Source organism: Pinus tabuliformis, chromosome 2_2 (assembly GCF_031772625.1).
Source record: "Pinus tabuliformis cultivar Carrire ecotype Pingquan chromosome 2_2, CPIR1, whole genome shotgun sequence".
NCBI classification, from domain to species: domain Eukaryota; kingdom Viridiplantae; phylum Streptophyta; class Pinopsida; order Pinales; family Pinaceae; genus Pinus; species Pinus tabuliformis.
Genome location: NC_142300.1, coordinates 770,288,733 through 770,310,571, shown reverse-complemented (window position 1 = coordinate 770,310,571; position 21,839 = coordinate 770,288,733). Strand labels below are relative to the sequence as shown.

At 35.6% G+C, this 21,839-nt stretch overlaps 1 pseudogene; it reads right to left on the bottom strand.

Annotated features, from left to right (window-relative positions):
- Window positions 1–619: 619 nt before the first annotated feature.
- On the bottom strand, window positions 620–13,294 carry LOC149194960 (oligopeptide transporter 7-like; annotated as a pseudogene).
- Between the last annotated feature and the right edge of the window lie 8,545 nt (window positions 13,295–21,839).

Genomic DNA, 21,839 nt, shown 5'->3' with positions numbered 1-21,839 from the left:
AATCAACGATGGTCAACGAGAGTTCAACATCGCATTGTGGCAAAGATTGTCTCAATATGAATATCAACCCTTGGGTTAATATGGCCTCACATCAAATTGTGTCAAAGATTGTCTCGATATGAAAACCAATCATGGTCAACCATTTTCCTACGTCGTATTGTGAAAAGGATTGTCTTAATATGAAAATTAACCATGGTCAACCATGTTTATTTTAGGGCTTATAATAGTTATCTTAGGGTTTATATACATTGGGTTTATAATATTCATCCCTTGTGTTTAATATTATTCTCTTGGGTTTATAATCCCTTGGGTTTTAGTATTAATCCCTTGGGTTTATAATATCAATCCCTTAGGCTTATTAACGTAAGTGTTCAACTATGGTCGAGTATGGTCCAACATTGCATTGTGACAAAGATTGTCTTAATATGAAAATAAATCATGGTTAACCACATTTATTTAAGGTATTATAATATTTATCTTGGGGTTTATATACCTTGGGTTTATATTATTCCCTTGGGTTTATTATCCCTTGGATTTTTAGTATTGATCCTTTGGGTTTATACTATCAATCATCACCAACTATGGTTAATCATGGTGAACGATGGTCAATTATGGTCAATCATGGTTTATGAATGGGGCACGATGTCAAGGAAAATCCATCCAAGTTTTGTCCCCCACCAATTCAATGAAATGTTTTCATATCCAAAGCACAAGTAGAGGATAGCTCCCATGATGCCAATCCTGTGTCCAATCCTCCGGAGAGTACATAGTTGTGATGTCGGAACTAGTATTTCTTGTATCTATACAACACAAAGTTGAAAATGAATCCCATGAGTATTGAGTTTGTATACTTTACTACTAAGACACGGGGCATCGTCATTGTGGCTCCAATGAGAATTGGGATATTTATCAATTTGATCCATTCCTTCTCAAGGTGTGCCTTGTAAAACAACCATACTATAACTGGAGCTATTTCTCGCACTAATAAAAATGAGTTGATTGCTGCATATTCACCAAGTTTTCCAAAAATACTTTTGGGTCCAACTAATCCCCATATTACAGAAGTGTCGAAGAAGACGACATCCATTGGACAAGTCCAAGGGCTATTAGAGGAAAATAGAGCAGTGTCACAAATATGGGGAACGGAATGAGTGAGCCATGATGTTGTGCCTAAGTACACAATCTCTGAAATCATTGTGCCCACAATCTGCAACAAAAAAGATTATATGGATTAATAACTAGTAGAATGTAAACAAAACTCTCAATTTAAAGTCGAAGAAAGCCATGGTTGTAGAGTATTTCTCATGTTTAGGAGGATTAATTTCAATAGTGTACTTGAGGAGTTCACTCGTTTGGACCTCATGAGGATAATCATATTCAATCTGAAGTCAATTTCATCAGATTTCCCAATAACAATTCATTTAAACATAACCCTAATTTTATAGCATTTTGATTATCTTTTTGTCACAAATTACAAACATTGAACAAAAAAATCAATCTAACAAAAAATTCAGTATGAGAAGGATATTCTTGATGAATCCAGGTCCTAAAAAATCTACTGGATTTTCCAATAGTTGAAAACAATGACTTCTTGTATCACAATATAAATGAGGGAATGTAATATCTTTTTCCTTTTAGTCCTCTTTGGTTCACTATATCAATTTTTCCTTGGTTCACTTTATCAATGTGGTACTATTGGTGCTACCTACTATTCCAAGGAATCCAAGTAGATAATGGTTTTACATAGTCAAAGAATGTAAGTAGTCAAAGAATGTAAGTAGATAATAGCTGTACATAATAGATAATGATTTTAGTACTCTTTGATTTAATGTATCAATTTTTCCTTGGTTCACTTTATTAATGTGGTACTATTGGTGCTACCTACTATTCCAATGAATCCAAGTAGATAATAGCTTTACATAATCAAAGAACCTAACTAGATAATAGTTGTACATGATAGATAATGATTTTACTACTTTTTGGTTTACTGTATCAATATTTCCTTGGTTCACTTTATCAATCTAGTAATATTGGTGTTACTTACTATTCCAAGGAATCTAAGTAGATAATGGTTTTACATAATGGATAATGGCTTTACATAGTCAAAGAATCTAAACAGATAACAGTTGTAGATGATAAATGATGACTTTACATAATGAAACATGTCATAGCATGAGAAGAAAGGAAAACAACAAACCATCCAAGTTACACAACTTATAACCAACCATCTTGCCACCAGAACTACACATATTTCCAAGTCTACTGACCCATAAATAAAGATGCTAATATATATCCACCTGATCTAAACTAAACAGATATATTATCCAAACCTATCCAAACCAAACCAATACATTATCCGGCTATGGGCATATACCACCCCGGTGTATTAATAGGTCGATAAGCCTAACTCGCAATACTTATAACAGATTAGGTTGTTCCATATTCGCTACCTCTGCATGGAACATTGCTCGAGGAGGGATTTTCATATAATGACCTAGCTTCAAATCCACCAAGAATGACAGGGCTTGGACAATGCTTATATATTCATAAGCCTTGAAGCAAATGTTTGCAACTGGTCTGCCTGGATAAATATAACCCATTGTGTACTCGGTGATGATATTCAAACCCGGCCCCTACCATACCCACATCAAATCAATTCAGGATTTATTTTCATGTAAGATTCATGATATATTGTATATAAGTACCAGTGATATTTGTTTTATATGAAACAAAAGGCTAATTTACATGAATGACGCATAGACTTACCTGATTTGTAGTTGCAGCAATAACACCAATGGGTAGTGTAAAGAAGAAGGCAATGCCACATGCGAGTATTACTCCCCACCATGGAAATTGAAGTGTTCACTCTAATATTCGAATCAAAAAAGCGGTAAAGCTATAGTGCGGACGAGAATTCCAGTGAACCATAATTCTGGCACTTTCTTGTACTTTCTCATTAGTCTAGTATGCACATTCACTTTCTGATCTCTGAAAGCAGACATGCTAAGATGCCAAATAATATCCCTGCAACAAATTATAATCCATTATTGTCATTCTGACTGATTTTGGATTAATGGAATTCTGATGAATTTAGGGACTAATAACATACTTTCCCTGAAACAGAAGGACGTTGTCGAAATTATAATTTCACCTGCACGCATTTAATTCCTCAAAATTGCCAGTATTTTCCCCGCACCACCTTTCATGCTGAGTGGTATTTCGTGGGGAGGCTCCGATCACACCGACCAGCTGACGCGTGTCCATAGTACGGTTTCAAAACCACCAATCCCCTGGCCGGTAAGGTTCGATTAAAAGGGCCTCCCGGGGAATTAACCACAGCCGTCCGATTTTTTGAGGGAAGATCAATGGTTGATGTACAACAACAAACCTGCAGCATTTATTTCTTAACGTGAAGTGAAAGTTTGTGTTTTGACCGGGGGTTCTGTCAGCAAAGAAATTAAATGAAATTTAATTGTGATTGGTAGATAGTAGGTAGAAGTTTTAATTATATTGTTTTTTATTCTCATGTGAGTATAGCATAGGTAAAAAACATGTAATGTTTGTTTTATTATGTATTGTATATGAAATGTAATATGCACAGAAGTGAAAAGAAGGAGAAAACAGGGTAGCATGTGAGTGAAAACGAATGGGAAATTCACAGCAGCAAATGAAGGTAATTTTTGTTGTTGAAATGAAATCTCCAGCAACGGGAGTGAATGTAAGAGTTTTTTTTATTTATTTATTTACAACAGTAAATGTAAAAAAAAATTACACAGAGTAGTGTAAAATTTCTAAAAGAGACAGAGTATTTTTTTTTTAAGTTCTTGGTGAATCCCTCTGTTAAGAGGATGAAGTTTGTATCAAGCAGTTTATTAATGAATATAAAGCTTTTATGTGTGTGAAAAACTCTGAGCTTCTCCAGCAATATATTTTAAGCTTCCCTGTGTTAAAGATCCTGTGCAAAACAAAGCATTTTCTCTGTTCAGATTTTGTTTGAAATTACCAGAAATTTCCAACAGTGGTGTCAGAGCTGGTCCAGGCTCTTTGAAGGTGTCAAAGAAGCTGAAGAAAGGATTTCTTGTTGCAGCAGCTTCTCCAGCAGAGTGAAGACTCAGTAAAAAATCCAAGATAATTCTTAAGTCAATTTTTTTTGTGTTGTTGTTGAAGACAGTCAGTGATTTTAAATACACAGTCAAATATTTGAAGCTTAGCTGAGAGTGCAAGGAATGGCTGGCTCCAGCACCAGCGCTAGCATGAGAGCACTATTGGGCAATAACCATGAGAGCACTGTTTGCCTCACAAGATTTATGGGAACTTGTTGAATATGGGTTTGAAGAACCAAGAGATGAAGATGAGTTTAATAGATTAACTCAGGCAGAGAAAGATCTATTGAAGAACAATAATAAGAAGGATTCAAAAACCCTCATATTTTTGTATCAAGTAGTGCATGAGAGTGTGTTTCCAAGGATAGCAGCAGCCAAGACATCCAAAGAAGCATGGAAAACTCTCAAGACAGCCTATCATGGCATGGAGAAATTGAAGACAACAAAACTACAGTTGCTGAGGAGAGATTTTGAGAATCTGTGCATGAAGGAGTCAGACAATATTGACTCATTCTTCACATATGTGATTAGTCTGGTCACACAAATAAGATCTCATGGAGAAATTATTGAAGAAAGGAGGATTGTGGAGAAACTATTGAGGGTCCTACCCTCAAAGTTCGATGTGATTGTCACCACCATAGAAGAGACAAAGGATCTCACAAACTTTTCAGTTGATGAACTTCATGCATCACTGATAACACATGAGCAGAGGTTGAGTAGAAATGAAAACTCATCTTTAGAGCAAGCCTTCAAGACCTAGATGTCCTTTGGAAGAGGAAGAGGTCAAGGCATAGGAAACAAGAGAGGAAGAGGCAAAAGCCAAAACAAAGGTGGAAGGAACAATCTAGCAAATGCTCAAGGAAGAGGCAGCAATCCAAATCAGAACCAAGGCCAAGGCAGCAATCAACAAAGTGGACAACATCATGCTCACGGACAAAGGTATGAAAAATCCAATGTCCAATGTTATTATTGTAAAAAATATGGGAATTATGCAAATGAATGTAGGAAGAAGCAACATGATATGAATAATAGATCTAGTGCAAATATCACTAGAGAAAATATCAGCCAAGATAATGTGTTGTTAGCTTGTAATATGGCTGAAACAAAGAGTGATGATATATGGTTTCTAGACTCCGGTTGCAGCAACCATATGATAGGAAACATAGCCCTGTTTTCTGTTCTAGATCAGAGTGTGAAGTCACTAGTCACACTTGGGACTGATAGGAAAATTTCTGTTATGGGAAAAGGAGAAGTAAAAATATTTACAAAGAAAGGTGAAAAGAAAACCATAGCAGATGTCTATTATGTTCCTGGAATGAAGTGTAACATCTTTAGTATTGGACAGCTTGTTCAAAAGGGTTACAATGTTTTCTTTGTGGATGATGTATGCACCATGATGGATAGAGCACTCAGCAAATGACGTATTGTTGAAGTGAAAATGATGAGGAACAGGATGTTCCCTCTCAAAATAATGGCAAATTTGAAAAACAAATAAGTAATTGGAGCAGTTACCCAAGAGGCTTTCCAAAGCGAACCAAATGATGAAAATTGGTTGTGGCACTTGAGATTTGGACATCTCAACTTTGGAGGTCTTAACTTGTTGAGTAGAAAAGGAATTGTAAGAGGATTACCATTGATAGAGAAACCGGACAACTTTTGTGAAGGTTGTATCTTGGGGAAACAACACAGAGAAAGTTTTCCATCAGGGAAAAGCATAAGGGCAAAGGCATCCTTAGATATTGTCCACTCAGACTTATGTGGACCGATGCGAACTCCATCACTAGCAGGAAGCCAATATTTTCTAACATTCAGTGATGATTTCACCAGAAAGACTTGGGTTTATTTCCTAAAGAACAAAAGTGAAGGTGTTTGAAAAATTTCGGAATTTCAAAGCACTTGTGGAAAACCAAAGTGGGCTGCATATCAAAGTTTTAAGAACTGATAGAGGAGGTGAGTATATCTCCAAGGAATTTCTACAGTTTCGTAGAGAAAATGGAATTCATAAGCAGTTTATAGCTAGGTACACCCCGCAGCAAAATGGAGTAGCTAAAAGAAAGAATAGGACCATCATGGATATGGCGAGGAGTATGTTAAAGGCAAAGCATTTACCAAATGATTATTGGGTTGAAGTTGTACAATGTGCAGTATATATTTTGAATAGGTGTCTTACAAAAGCGGTGATGAACAGAGTATCGGAAGAAGCATGGGGTGGGAGAAAGCAAGGAGTCACCCACATGAAAGTTTTTGGATGTGTGGCTTATGCACACATTCCAGATCAGCTAAGGAAGAAGTTGGACAGCAAAGGGGAGAAATGTATTTTCATTGGATACAGTGAGGAATCCAAAGCTTACAGGTTGTATATCCCATCTACCAAGAAGTTTTTTGTGAGTAGAGATGTTCAGTTCATTGAGGAGGAAGCTTGGGATGGAAGCATAGAGAAAATAGTGAATGTTAAAAACTGTTTGTCTCATGATGAAGATGATGAAGAGATGGCTGAAATACATCCCCAAACAGCAGCGCCAACACAAGGACAGCAAGAGACACCCTTGAGGAGAAATGAAAGTGCTTCTCCAAGCACACCACAAGGAGGAAATTCAAGTGCTTCTTCAAGCACTTGCACACCAAATGAAAGAGGTAAGAAGTTCAGAAATTTAAATGGCATTTATGAACAAGAGGCAGCAAATGAAGGTATGAATTCTTTATTTGCTTTATATTGTCATGTTGATGACCCTATTCATTTCGAAGATGTAATTAAGGATAGGAAATGGATAGAAGCTATGGATGAGGAAATCAATGCCATAGAAAGAAACAAGACATGGGATTTAGTTGAACTACCAAAAGGTAAGGAAGTCATTGGAGTTAAATGGGTCTACAAGACCAAGAGCAATGCTGAAGGCAAAATAGAAAGACACAAGGCAAGACTTGTTGTCAAAGGATATAAGCAGCAGTATGGGAGAGACTATGAGGAAACTTTTGCACCGGTTGCTAGAATGGAAACCGTGAGAGCAGTGTTGTCCATAGCAGCACAAAACAAGTGGAAAGTTTACCAAATGGACGTGAAGTCAACATTCTTAAATGGAGTGTTAAAGGAAGAGGTTTACATTGAACAACCTCCAGGCTATGAGAAGAAAGGCCAAGAGCACAAAGTATGCAGATTGAAGAAAGCTCTTTATGGGTTGAAGCAAGCACCAAGAGCATGGTACAGTAGGATAGATTCCTATCTACTGGAAAATGGATTTGAAAAGTGTGAGGGAGAACCCACCCTCTACATCAAAGAAAAGGATGGTAAAATACTAATTGTTGTGTTATATGTTGATGATGTTATTTTCACAGGTAATGATGATTACCTTATTGAAAATTTCAAAACAGTCATGAAAGAAGAATTTGAAATTACTGACATGGGTTTACTGAGATACTTCTTAGGAATAGAAGTAGATCAAAATGAAAATGGGATTTTTATCTCACAAGCAAAATATGTTAATGAAGTGTTGGAAAGATTTAACATGCAGGACAACAAGGTAGCAATCACTCCCACAGTGATGGGATTAAAACTCAGCAAAGAGGACAACAATAAGGATTTTGATCCTAGTCTGTACAAGAGCATAGTTGGCAGCCTCAAGTATTTAACTGCAACTAGGCCGGATATAATGCATGCTGTTAGCTTAATTTCCAGATTCATGGAGAGGCCAAAAGAAGCGCATTGGCACACAACAAAAAGGATTCTGAGGTATGTTAAAGGTACTAAAAGGTTTTGAATTTTATATACTATCTCAGAATGTTCAGATTTAATTGGATACACTGATAGTGATTGAGCTGGAAGTGTAGATGATCGGAAAAGCACATCCGGTTATCTCTTTCACATGGGTTCAGGAGCCATTTCATGGGCTTCTAAGAAACAACCTATTGTAGCATTGTCTACAACAGAGGCAGAATATGTGACAGCTACAGCAACAGCATGTCAAGCAGTTTGGATGAGAAGAATGTTAAGGAGCTTAGCCCAAGAGCAAGCAAAAGGAACAATGATTTTTTGTGATAATAGCTCAGCTATTGCATTATCCAAGAATTTAGTGTTTCATAAGAGAACGAAACACATTGACACAAGGTTTCATTACATCAGGGAATTGGTAAGCAATGGAGAAATTGTTTTAAAACATTGTAGGACTCAAGAGCAGGTTGCAGACATTCTGAGCAAGCCATTGGACTAGAAAAGTTTTGAGTTTTTGAAGAAATTTCTGGGTATGACTGATAACCCAGCAGTGGGAATTAAAGGGGAGTGTTGAAATTATAATTTCACCTGCGCGCATTTAATTCCTCAAAACCGCTGGTATTTTCCCCGCACCACCTTTTACGCTAAGTAGTATTTTGTGGGGAGACTCCGATCACACCGACAAGCCGACGTGTGTCCACAGTACGGTTTCAAAACCACCAATCCCCCAGCCGGTAGAGTTCGATTAAAAAGGCCTCCCGGGGAATTAACCACAGCCGTCCGATTTTTTGAGGGCAAATCAATGGTTGATGTACAACAACAAACCTACAGCATTTATTTCTTAACGTGAAGTGAAAGTTTGTGTTTTGGCCGCTGATTCTGTCAGCAAAGAAATTAAATGAAATTTAATTGTGATTGGTAGATAGTAGGTAGAAGTTTTAATTATATTGTTTTTTATTCTCACATGAATATAGCATAGGTAAGAAACATGTAATGTTTGTTTTATTATATATGGTATATGAAATGTAATATGCACGGAAGTGCAAAGAAGGAGAAAACAAGGCAGCGTGTGAGTGAAAACGAAAGGGGGATTTGCAGCAGCTAATGAATGTAATTTTTGTTGTTGAAATGCAATCTCCAACTGGAGTGAATGTAAGAGTATTTTTTTTTTTTTACAACATAAATGTAAAAGAATTTTTTGCACACAGTGGTGTAAAATTTCTAAAAGAGATAGAGTAATTTTTTTTTTAATTTCTCGGTGAATCCCTCTGTTAAGAGGATGAAGTTTGTATCAGGGACTTTATTAATGAATATAAAGTTTTTATGTGTATGAAAAACTCTGAGCTTCAAAAGCTTCTTCAGCAATCTATTTTAAGCTTCCTTTCCCTGTGTTAAAGATCCTCTGTAAAACTTTCCCTGTGTTAAAGATCCTCTGTAAAACAGAGCATTTTCTCTGTTCAAATTTTGTTTGAAATTACCATAAATTTCCAACAGAAGTGAACCACTGCGGCAGCGAACCCAACGCTATACGTAGAAGCAAAGAATATGCTAAGATGTATTGGGCCATAATTCTCATAAGCCGTGAGGTCGAGATGAAAGTTTGAATTAACGATGTTGGAGATGTTGTAAGTTTGGCCACTGGAGGTGAACAGGTCTTAGAAAAGATTGGAAATGTTTTTGCATCATACAAGTTTAGCCAGGACGTTAATGGCATTATCACATACATCACTAGAACAAATCCCACTCCCACGTTGGCTATTGCAAACCAAGGAGTAGGAAGAAAAGGTGGACCAATCTAATGATATGACACCGATACCAAGAACAGATAGTCTTGAACCCAGTTGATGTGCAAGAATAGACTTTGCAGAGATCCATGACAGGGATGTCGCCATGGGAAAGAGATAGCCAGGGATTACATAATACGAAAAACTACAGGTAAGGCCTCCTTTGGGCCTCTTCTCCTTATCATGAAGAGCTCTGCAATCAAAAAATATTGAAACAGAATTACGCTTTCATTCGTTTTATGATCGATGGTATCTTTAAACGAGTGCATATAATTCATCCAACAGTTTAGAAAACCCACATAAACGAGTGCAGATTTTTATCTAATAATGAAATGAGAATCCATGCCTGAAGCGAGAAACCTGAACAATGTTTGCAGGCCACCACATGGCAGCAGGCTCCACAAGATATTTTCTAAAGATCCCTGCCCATCCAAACCCCATTACCTGTATATCCAAAACAGTAAGAAATATTGCAAAAAATCAACAACGGAGAGTTTAATTGGCCTCCAAATAAAATTCGAGCAGAAATGGTCCAAACCGAACCTGGGTTGTCATGACAACCAGAAAAGAAACCAAAAAGCACAGCTCCTTTTTGTAGAAAATTTTAAGAGCATTGACAATGTGAATGGCATAAACAGTTCCTGCTCCTGCATTCGCAAAGATTGTGATGAGAACATGCTCCTTTGTATTGAATGGCCCCGGATTCAGCGAGAACTCCCATTTGCTGCCTACAAAGAACTTTTTGTTGGTTATGGTTGCTGCCATTATTTGGCCAAGAGGGAGGACTGCAATCTTCACAGCGATTGAACTAATGGAGAGGGGTTCTCTTCTGTACCAAAAGAATTGATTTAGAAACGAGAGTAGAACGCAAGACAGAACTCTGAGAACCCATATCCTGAATGCTAAGACGGGAATGTTTGGATCGTCCGTTGTGGGCACGGTGAGAGCCACCTCCTCGATCGTCCGTTGAAACCTTTATAATTAAAATAAAAAATTAAAATTGTTGAGGTTCAAAACATTTGCTGCTCCATAGATAATGGTTAAGCTAGATTTAGGATGGTAATAAGAATGTGAAGTTTCTCAAAATTTTCGTATACCTGAAACTTTGATATGGGAGCCTTGGCCCACATTGAATTTGCCTTTAAGAGGGTTGTTGGAAGATCATCAGAAGGAAAAACCAAACGGACTTCACACGTTGATGTATACAAACTAATATGCTAGAAACGATACGTAATTCTCTATAGTTTAGATCAAACACCAGAAATCGTTCATAGAGCAATTTTGAATTTCGGAAAATTCCATTGAAATTGCTTCGCTTCAACCGCTAAAACAGAGGTAGTAAATTAGGGTTCCATGCCGGAAGGATTTGTTTTCTTTATCATCAAAGAACAGCCTTTATAGTCTCTGGAAAGAGTTGCCATCTCTTGACGTTATTTGTTGTTGGAAGAGCAGTTCTCCCATCTTTTGAAGTTATTTGTGGTTGCTAGAGAAGCTCTTCAATTTTAGAATAATGCTTTTTTAGGATAATATTTTTAGTTAAATAAAATTAATAATTATAATTATATTTACTTAATAATTAAATCAAATTATATTTATTTTAATTCAAGATTATCAAATTTCTTTTTATTTAAAAAAAATATATTTATCAAAAAATCTGATCTTTTACTATAACACTAAATAAGTCCTAACACTAAATAAATTGTAAGTTAAAATAAATCCAAACTAACTTATATCTTAGTCAAATAGACTTGTCTGTAAATGCCAATCCATAGTTTCTAACCAAGGTTGTAGCCAGAGGAAGATAATTGGTATAAGAGACGAACATGAAACTACGGAGTTTTAGATTAGCTTCCATTCCTCTATGGCATTTTATTGATTTACTTAAAGCTTGCATTGCAGCCAAAGAAGCATCTTTGCTGGTGCACCAGCAAAGGTAATCTTTTCGAATCACTATCCTTCAACCCAAACATTATAGGTCTATGTCAGTATGACGTCATCCAGTTTGTAATGTCGAAGGATGAAGAGATCAATCAAGAAAACAGTGAAGATGGACCCCCCATGATTGTCAGCATGTAAGACTGAAAATGGACCACTCTGGTTGTTAGCGTGTTACATTATCAATTAAAACTTCAAACAATGCCCAGAACTTTGGAAATTAATTTTTTGGTGGTCTAAAGTTGATAGAAAGTAGGAACAACTTCAAAAAGTGAAATAGAAATAGTTCAAACATCAATCTTTGCTGAGGAATTTGGATATTAATTTGTGGTTATGTCCAGATAAAAGGAGGAAAAGGATGCCCATTTTTGGGGAATTATTTTAAATTTTAAAATATATATTAGTTTAGATTTATGTTAATTTATGATTTATTAAGCATATTATATTTCTTTTTACTTTAAAAGATGTTTGTATTTCAAAAAATTTAATCTTTATTTGCTTGTTAGATTTAAAGTTAAAAATGGATCTAGGTTGGTTTTATTATAAATTATAATTAAGAAATATTTAATTATAATTACAATATTTAATTTCTTGATTTAGTTATAATTATAATTATGATTATAATTATTAATTTGTTAATTTAATTTACCCATTTAAATGGCTCATATTCCACATTAACACTATGCCTTGTTGGTCCCTCTTAAAATAAAAATAAAATATTATGTAAATAGAAAAACAATTTGGAACAATAATAAAAAAGAAAAAGAATAATGTTATTCATATTTAATTAGTTGTCTCTATGTCATCATATAATTTCATGTAAAGTAATTAGAAGTGAAAAAAAAATATGTGAGTAAGATCTTTAAACTTTTTACTTTTCAAAATTATTTTAACACCTATATCAACTCCATATATCTTTATATATAGGAAAATAGAATAAAATATCTATATTTTAATATAGATATATCTATATAACTTCATGTATATCTATATTTTAATGTCATAGAGAATAAAATATCCAATGTGGGTTATCAATAAAATATTTTAATATAAATTAATATTGACATATACTTAAAAATATATTAATAACAAAAAAAACTAGTTCAATGAACATGTTATGTAACATTCAAAAATACAATTTAAATAATAAAAAATTACACATTACTTTTTGCACTCTAAAATAAGTTTGCACCTTAAGAAATTTGATCTTCTTAGCTCATGTTAGATCTATGTTTAATATGGATCTATTCTAGCAATTATTAATTTTCTAGTTTACTTGATCAAGTTTAATTAATTAGTTGGAAGTAATTTTTATTTTAAAGTAAGGTTATTTTTATTTTTATTTTATTATTTTATTACTTTTGTTTACAAGATGGACCAGACAAGACATGGTATTCCATAACATCTCTTCCATACTGGGCTTTATTAAAAATAAATAATTTTACTATCAATTTATTAAATATAATTGAAGATAAATAGAAAAATATTTTTCCATTAAATTGGGATGGGAAATAAGTTATGTGATCTTTAAGTGTGAAGATCACACTTGTAATATCTATATATATATATGAATTAATTTGGATTAAAAATGTACTTAAATATATTATTTTTAATTTCAATGTTGTAATGATGATTTACGACTTTAGAGAAGAGCGATGGCTAGGTTTCTGTTTTCCCCCTGTGTTAATCATGGCACCGCAAAGCACACGGGTTTCAAAGTTGGGGTCAATGGGGCTCCAGGATAGCGGGTTTTTGGGCGTGGGCATGATCACAACCTTGGCTCGGGCCACACGATGCCTATTCTCACAACTTATCAACTGTTTTTTTTTTTTTTATTAGGGCCCACGAAGCCGCATGGAAGCAGGGTTTTTTCCCTCTGGTGTCTCTTTTCTGTCGCTGGACGAGGTGCCTCTTGGTGACGAGAGTTTTGACTCTGTGGAGGTCGTGATGACGAGAGTGCCTCTTGGTGACGAGAGTTTTGACTCTGTGGAGGTCATGATGGTGTCATTTTCTCTCAGGTCTACTAGTGGGAACAATAAAGGTAACGTGGATTGGTTGCGAAGAAATATAGGCACTCTTTGCTACTATATGGAAGTTTTGGAGATATTATTTTTGTTCTCCTATGGGGCGCGTAAGTTTGGAGTTGCATGTGGTTTGATTTTGGGGTGTATGGTTGCTGTGTCTGGTGTGTTTCTTCTGAGAAATCATTGAAGCCATTGCCAATGACATGCAAGACTACTAGACTTGATCACCCATTTTATTTTCATCAAATAGTTTATTACGACCGTTACAGAGACTGGGATTCGTGCAATGGGCCTCACACTATATGGATTGCCTCGCCGGTTATTGGATGCGATTTGGAGGGCGTTGATAGTCCCAATTTTTTTTCCCGAGGTGGATTCGAGCTTCATGGTGGATGGTGTAATAACCACTCAAGGGAAATAAAGCATACATAGGCAAGTAAGAAAGTGGCAGGGTTTGGGAAGTTGATTCCACAAGAAAAAATCTATAGAAGAAAAGTTTTTCACATTTTCGTTCAAACCACATCTGGAAGGTTGGTCCTCATGGGAGTCAAAAAGGATTTATTGGTTCGAGATTTGAAAAGGGAGATCCATAATTGATCCAGTATTCCAATGGAGTTACAAATTCTAATCTATGTTGGTACATCTATGAAGGATGATAAACAACTACAGTACTATGTCATAGATCAGAGTTCCACAATTTTCATTAACCTAAGACTACGGGGAGGCTCGTCTGAACCAATCTGTGGATCTACCTTATTCAAAGACAATCTTAAAGGAAAATCTGTTGCATCAAATAAATCTAAACAGACTCTAAACATTCATGGGCCCTATATTGTGGAGGAGACAAAGCAAATTTCAACAATGATAATAAATTTAACATAGTCAACTAACCTTCACACAACCTATCACTCTCAGGCAATTATTTGCAGGTTTAATGGATTTTGGCCAAAACCTATAGATCTATTTGAGTGTATTTTTATGACTTGGACACTAAACTATGAGGTTCATCTATGCCCAGAGGGCTTCTTCATAGTAAAATTTGAATCATTAGAGATTAGAGATTATGTTATACAAGGGGTTCCATGGTTCTGGGGTAATGCGGGAGTATTTATCACCCCATGGATCCCATAAATCAATACCAACTCAATGATGGTCTCCAAAATGCCAGTGGGGGTAACATTCCATAATTTACCCCTTCATTTATGGCATCCAAAAGTCTTAGAGGGAATTGGTAACCTACTAGTGAGATACATTAAGATGGAGTCACAAAGAACAGGAGAAACAATATACACGTTTGCCAAAATTTTCATAGAGGTAGACCTCAACAAAGGATTTCCTCATCGTATTATTTTGACACAAAACAACCAGTGTTTGACTAAGTTCCTAGATTATGAAAATACGACATTCAGGTGTCACTCTTATCTACAAACTGGGCATTTACAAAATGAATATCCTTCTACAAAGAAAGATCCTAAAAAGTGAAAACAACCATTCAAGAAGCCTAAGGGATGACAATTCCCAACCCAACAACTTGAGGAAGAAGAGGAAGAGGATCCCATAACTGAGGATAACACAAATTGACAAGCTTCCCCAACTAACAAAGAAATCAATCAGGAAGGAATGGTGGAAATAAGGTCACACAATCTAGATGGAGAAGGAAATATTAATCAAGAAATTCAGAAGGAGAAGGAAATCAAAGGATCCAAACATCCTTTCTCTTCCAAGAGCTCAGACATAGATAAATAGCATCCAAGGAAAAAAATAGGAAACCAAATAATCATTGTAATTTCCACTCATGCTCAAGGAGGATGATGAAAAGTAGAAAACAAGAAAGGTATAAATGGGTGACTAAGATTTTTTTTCTTAGTCCTAGTTTTTTGTTTCTGGTTGGTTTTAGCTTTTAGGCGATAGCTATTGAGTAACCATGTAATTTTATTTTTTTATTTTTTTGTTTTAATTTCTTGGGGCATCAGTAGAAAGGTTGGTCTAAAGGAATGATTACAGAGATGTGCAAAATGTAATTTTGTTCCTTGAATTTTAGGTTTGTTAGACCTCATTTTGTCGCATTAGGTAAATGACCATCGGTTTGGAACTCTTGCTATCCATACATATGTTTCGAAACATTACCCTGTAGAGTTTGAAACTAAATCATCCCAGTGAAGGTGGAATTTCTAGATCCTATGGTACAAAACCTTGATTTTGGCTATGTTCGTAGTTTCCTAGTCACTTCCTGTGCATATGCATATGCATACGTAGGTAAGACCACTATTATTTGTGCAGAAGTATGCATTTTCTTCCCCTATGACCTGTGAGCATGACTTGGAGTATGAAAAAATAAAAATTGAAGTCTAGAAACATTATTGGTATCATCTATCGCAACAAACAAGATTCATAGGAGTGCCTATTCAATGTTGACCTCTCCCATCATGGAGTAAATCCCCTACCTTTGTGGTACCTCTATTGCACTAATAGTGGATCTCATCCCTTGGAGAATGGATATATAACTTCTCATCCTTGGCCTATAAAGCCATTACAAGTCTGGGGTTTGAGGTAGGACTGTTGGAAGTAGGTTTATACTATTGAGATTAGGTTGGAAAGATTGTATTGCAAGGCAGAGGGTTGGAGATCGCAGAAAGGGCTTGCTAGATCAAGGGTACGTGGTTGTAGGACTTTTCTTTAGTCTTATGATATAAGCACTTGTATTTCTCAGTTACATCTCTATTGATTTAAGTTGTAGGATTCCTTGATCACCTGCATGAGTTTTGGTTGCATAATTGATCAGTTTGCATATATAATTTGTTAATTAGTTCATTATCTCTTTGATTATATCGTGTATGCTTTGATCTCTTGTTTGCCTATGCTTTTGCATATATCTTTCAGAACATTGCAAAGAAGCTATTGGGAGTGACGAGAGGACATTTGAAGCCTCAAAATGTGTGTGATCAAAATCTTTGAGGGACTTCATCAATCAGTTCGCAAAACCAGTAAGAAACCTCTTTCATTCTATTTCTTTCAAACGATCAAAACTTAGAGAAAGGTAGATATTATTGCGTGTACTAGGGTTCTTAGAATTCTAGGGAGATCTCTCTTGTGCACAATAGGGATTTGTACTCATTATAGATTTGCAAATCCATTGAGGAATCATTTGAATCTCTATCTTTTTCCTTGTTTGATCTTTTTAACCTGCTGCAGAAGCCTTAGTTGAGTGTTTGGAAACTTTAACGATTTGGATTTTGGGTTGGATTTGGTTTATTCTTATTTCTTCTTGAATTTCCCTATTGTCTGCACTTTTACTTTAGGCACAGTGCATAGGTTTGTGCACTTACCCTTCAGGAGTAGAGTGCATGCACACTCGTTAACTCTAGAGCCTGCGCACATGCCTAGAACTTTTAAAAAACTCACTTCTTTCCTCTTCAAATCCCAAATTTTATTTTCTCTTGTTATTTTACACCTGTTAGAACCTTCTATTTGTATTTTTCAATTTTATTGAATGCTATTTTGGTTTTTTTTCTTGTGATTGGTCTTGTTTTGCAAATTAGGGTTGAGTCTTGCCTTATGAACAATTGACCTATCAAGGGAGAGATTTTTTGGTCCTATAGAATTGATCTTCTATCTTTTCTCTATCATTTAAATCAAGTTTTAGGTTTATATTTCTCTTTTGTAAAATTTTATTCTGAATTTCAAAGTGAATGATTTACAAGATTAGGTTTGGTTTGTGAAAATACTTTGTATGCTAATTTTGCAATGAAATATCACTTTTCATCTATTTGATGGAAGAGTTTATGAACTCAATTAGTGACTGAAACAAAGTTGTAGCATTCAATTAGAAAAAAGTATGTTGTTAGTCAACATTGGTTTCTTGTTGCATTGTTCAAAGTTTTGAGTGCTTGTATGAAAAGAGAGATTTTTGGTTTACTTCTATTATTAGGCAATGTGAAGATTTGAAATTGTTTTCAATATTCAAGTGATTTGAAATTGGTTAGTTGCATTTTAGAGAAAAGGTTGTAATGACATTTTGAGTTTCTATTTATATTTCAGTTGAAAAAGTGAAAAACTCTTTCCCTGCCATATATAGGTTTTGATTGAAAAAAAAATTCATATCATCATTTTTTATTGCATTAGGATTGCGTTAAGTCATAATTTCATCAAGTTTCACATCCATTACCTTTGCACAACAACAACTATTAAAATAAATGCTAATTAAATTCAATTTAGAAAAAATTATTCTTAGGGCTCATTACTACCTACAATAGATTACATGTAGGGCTTTACAATAGGGAAGTGAGTAAACTTTCCAAAGCTGCAAAGAAAAACTAGAATCTTGCAATAGGGAGATAAATCGAGTTATTTATGTTTTTCTCTGGGAAGCTCCCCTTACAAAGGATTCAAGCACGAGATCATATAAGACCTAGTGAAGTGATCGTGCCCACTTCATTGGCTATGGTAGAATGGTTTACACATATTATAATGGTGTTGAAAAGTACTTGGGGTCACTTGAAAGTAAACCTCGAATTAAACATGTTGAGGATCTTTCAAGGGGATTGAGCTTTGTTAATTTTCCCTTGTGTGTATGTCCGATTTAAAATTGTCCCCCTAGGTATAATTGTTTTGGTTGGTAACCTTAGTGACCATAATCCTAGGGCTATTACTTGAGGTGACGGCAAAGGGAAGGTCCTGCCGTACCTAGAAAAAACGTTGATCAAATAGACTTGGACTTTTGGGAGGGTAATCATCGCTTGAGATGGCATAAGTGAAGTTACTTGTACCAGATCGTTTCATTAAGAAGGTTGCCACGATAACTGGTTCCACTCACTCATTTATACAACCACTTTTCACTTTAATTTGTTCAATGTTGGATTTCATTACCAAATAGTTATTTTACTGTGAAAATCTTGTTTGCATGGTGTGAATCCTTATATTTTTAGCGTCTTTTAATGGTTTGTTTTTACTTTTTAGAGACCTTAGGATTGGATTGTGAATATTGTTTAATTTTGTGATAATTTTTAATCCTCGCTGAATCACCAAGACAATCACGTAGAATGTGAGGTCAACCTCTTGAATATACACCAAGTTAGTTGGGAAAGATAAAAACAGAAAGGTCAAAGTCAATAGGATCAAAAGCCTTAGATGAACTTGAAACATCAACAATTTTAAAATATGAGACAATAGAAACCGAATTGAATCCAATACAGGAAGTAGAATCAAACTTAGTTCACTTTGGTCCAGAGATTACCGAAGTAGTTCATATAGAATCTGACACTAGTGAAGTTTCAGACACTCAAGTTAGCGAACCAGATGCAAAACATCCTGAATCTAAACTTTCTCAATACGAATCACCTTCGGCTATTATAGCTCCTACTCATAAGCCACATTCACCTCGAATGAAGCTGATAGCAATGGATGAGTTACCTCCTGGGTTGATTAGCATGAAAAACATTACAATAGAAACATAGACACCTCATTCTCCATTTATCGGTACTGAAACTTTTGACCCAAGAGTTATTTTCTCTCCTTTCCAACCTGACCCTTGGTATTCTACAACTTCGAGTTTTTTAGGTCAGAATTTGTCACCACCACACATTCCTTTTTATTCACCACAAGTAACTATGTAAGAAATTCCTATTGGGAGTGAACCTATTGATTCATCCAAGTTTACCATCTCCTTGGAATCACTACTATGTGATCTTCCATGAGTTCCTCCTGGGTACTATTAACTTATTGGAACATTTTCAGGAGCTTCCTCTTCTCCTCAACCTTCTACTTGGTCATCTTGTTTATCTATGTCTACTGATCAGAGTGTGACTTCCATGCCTGAAGCATTTATGACATGAGAACAACATATTCACATGGCATTTGGTGATTCAATTAACCCTCAAGAAACCCCAACCATTGTTTATTACTAGCATGGGGGCAACTACCTTTTCCTCCATCCAGAGGACAACCTATTGTTGGGGTTCAATATTTTACTGGAACCTATGGTAAGATACCTAAGCTCGGCCTTGGGTAACCTGCTGTAAATCAACCTTTAATTGGTACTTCTTATCCTCAGATGAACATAATTTGGAATCCTGCCTTTAATCAAAAGTATGGTCCAGGTGCTCCATAAGTGCCACTTTGTAAACCTGTTCAGTCTAATGGACAAACTATACATCAGATACTTGTTCCAAGTATTCTTGTACCTGTCCAGCAGCCTATTCAGGGAATTCCTTAAATAATTTTCCAACAACCTATTGAAGGAATTCCTGAAACCCCTATTCAACATGTGATCCAACAACCTGTCCAGAGTTCGCCATACACCCCTATTCAAATAATTGTTTCACAACCGATTCCAAGTTCTCCTTAGACACCTATTCTAGCAGTATCACAAACAACTGTTCCACTAAACCCTGAAATAAATGTTCCTCAAACTACTTAGGCAAACCATATGCTTCTGCTTATCAAACTCTTCCTATGGTCCAATCTATACCATAGATGTTCCTACGGTCCAATCTATACCATAGATGTTCCTACGGTCCAATCTATGTTCCTACGATCCAATCTATACCATAGATTCATATCGGGAAACCCATTGTTGGAACATGGAAAACACCTTTTCAAGGTCAAGCTTTCAAAATCCTGCCTTTTCAAGGTCAATCTTACCATGTTCCACCTTTTCAAGCACATGTTTTTCAAAGTTTGTCTTATCAAGGCCAAACTTTCTAAAACCCACCTTTTCAAGGTTAATTCATTCAAAATCAACCTGTTCAAAGTTAATTTGTTCAAGGTCAACCTTTGAAAGCGCAACCTATGCAGTGGAAATATTACTTAGGTCAAGTGGGTCAAGCACAACTTTTCTAGATTCAACCGTACCGCAGTCATACTTATTAAGTCCCTGTTCAAACTCAACCTCGTATGGTTTGCCCTGCTTACCTTGGTGGAATTCCAATTCCAACTACTCAAGCTATTCTGGGATATCCAGGATATCCACGTCCAGGGGTTGGTATTAACCCACAAGGTTATTAAACTTTACTGCAAGATCCTAGCTAAAATTTACCATTTATTGCAATGCTAGATCTACTAGATTTATCCCAGTAAACTAATGATCCTATTTATTACTATCCTTTTTGGTCAGTGATTCCTACCAAGTTACTAAGTGACATACATATATTCGAAGGGAAATCAAGAGAGGACCCATCCAATCATGTTATGACATATCATTTTTGGTGTGCATCAAATTCTTTAATTGACGATTCCATCCATCTACGACTTTTCCAATGAACTTTAACTGGTTCGGTAGCTAAATGGTAAATTAGGTTACCTCATGCCTCTTTCCATAACTTTAACTTCTTGGAAAAAACATTTTTAACCCACTTTAGGCTACCAATCCGTTATGATACTAGTACCAAACTATTGACTTCTTTAAAACAATCGAAGTTGACTCACATCTTTGATCATATCCATGAATGGACACGTAGACGTTGCTTAGTCAAAATTTTCATCCTGATCAAATTTTAGCTGAATGGTTTACAAAGTCCCTTCTTCCCGTTATCACAAAATATGTTTCCAAGGGAGGTGTCATCATGGAAGATAAAGCAATTTATGATGCCCTGTACTTAGACTTGGTCTACACTTAATTTGGCACTTTGTATGAAAAATCCTGAATTTACCTTGCCCTGCAGGTGAACCGATTATTACATCTCCTACAAGATCAGGATATAATGCCACTGGTCGAATTATAGGTTCTGTTTGCCAACAGTCTAAGGGAAAAAATAAAAATTCTAAAAATACTCAGACTTTGTCCATAAAAGATACACCATCTGAAAGCCTTCCTCTAGAAACTATTTCTGAGATCAACATTGTAGAATCATCTACTCGAAAGATGAAATAAACTAGAAATAAAAAATAAGGGGAAAGGTAAATCAAAACAAAATGATGCTGAAAAGGAGAAACCTTCTAAAACTAAACCTACTAACAAAAAATGAAAACCTCGTTATCCTTGCCTTATTTGCAATGAGGATCACTATACAAAGGAATTCCCACATCCGGTAGAGGTTTGTAAATTCATAAAAGGTTATCCAACTTCTGCTATTTTGAAGGATCAATTTCCTTCTCAAGATATCAAAATGGTTTCTCATAACACGTCTTCCTCTTCCACACCGCAACATATCCTGATGATGTCTTGGCAAGAAGTTTTAGTAGCTACGAGATCCAAATATTACATGTCCAAGCATCCTCTTGAAAATGGAAATGAAGCTATTCCATCTAGCCAACCTTCGAATTCAATTCCTCCTTCTCCTTCTAGGCCATT